Raw genomic sequence first — 1310 nt, forward strand, 5'->3', positions numbered from 1 at the left:
TTCCATGATTTTCACTGCTTGGTTCTTTATGTATTGAGTAAGAGATATACACCTATAATCCTATATATAGCTTACTAGATTAAGTCTTTGTCCACCTTAATCGCTTTAAGTTAAAAAAATTAATTGCTAAAATAGCAATGTACTTTTCTCTATTTAACAAATATGAGCAACATACTTTAGCTTTATCCTATAATACCAACATACCTTTAATTTTCCAACCAATTTAATCAATACATGGTTTTTTAGTCCTTACCGAGAATGTTGACGTTGCTTTTCTTCTGTTGATGGACTGCCACATAATCTTACACATAATGGCAATGCACAGGAAGTTAAGATACAACTATTAAGGTTAGAATTAGATCAAATAAACACTGAATTTTCGATTTCTTTCCTATTTTGTAACATAGCTAGGAGATAGATCCTATTGGTGTGCACATTTGTGCATTTGTGTGTGTTAATATGTATCCTTTTATGGTTATCACTAATCTTTTTCTTTTAAAAAATCCCACAGATACTTAGCGTGTGTTGATTCTATATGGTGTCTTTTGATTTTAGGTTTGATTGGTCAATCAACGGTCATTAACTCAACAGTCATTAACACATCAAGACGATGACAAATCAGAAGACACATTTTGGTTTGGAAACCCTCTGTTCATTTTTCTTTCTCTAATGCTTCGATTTGTAGTCACTGCTACTTGTACATACATACTGGTATTGTTTGTTTTTATTAGAAATATGCAGTACAAGGTGGACTTGAGTGTGTATTTGAGTGGTTTGTACAGTTATAGACATCAGCGTTCACGTTTAGTTATGGTCACCTTTAGGTATGGTTGGGCTGTTTTACAAAAAAAAAAGTTCAAAATATAATTTTAAGTGTATTTCAAGGATACTCTGAGTAAATCATTTGTTTCATTGATGTTGATTTAATACACCACAGCTATTGAGGGTTAAGCTTGATGGGGTGTTACCAATCATCTTAAAAAGGACTATACTATAACTATGATGGGGTGTTTGTAATAGGTTGATCAAGGAACCATTTAGCTCTTTGATTGTATTGGCTACAAATTTGAATGATGTCTTCTTTCAGAAAAGAAGGGCTATTGATTGAATGCTGAGTTTTCTACTAATTTTCTCCATTATCAGGTTCACTTTTAATTAATTGATCAGGTTTTGATTTTGGTTATCAATCATTCGGTCAAATCATGCAAAAAAGACAGGATTATAAGATGGTTATGGTTTCATGAAACATACTGCATTCCTAATAGCAATATAGATATGATTTAATTTATAACTTTTTACTTGAAAATTTT

At 31.4% G+C, this 1310-nt stretch overlaps 1 pseudogene; it reads left to right on the top strand.

Annotated features, from left to right (window-relative positions):
• The window catches only part of LOC111921826 (calreticulin-like), a 15910-nt pseudogene extending 14802 nt beyond the window's left edge, over positions 1 to 1108 (top strand).
• The last annotated feature ends 202 nt before the right edge of the window (positions 1109 to 1310 follow it).

The sequence above is a fragment of the Lactuca sativa genome, chromosome 4, assembly GCF_002870075.4.
Source record: "Lactuca sativa cultivar Salinas chromosome 4, Lsat_Salinas_v11, whole genome shotgun sequence".
NCBI classification, from domain to species: Eukaryota; Viridiplantae; Streptophyta; class Magnoliopsida; order Asterales; family Asteraceae; genus Lactuca; species Lactuca sativa.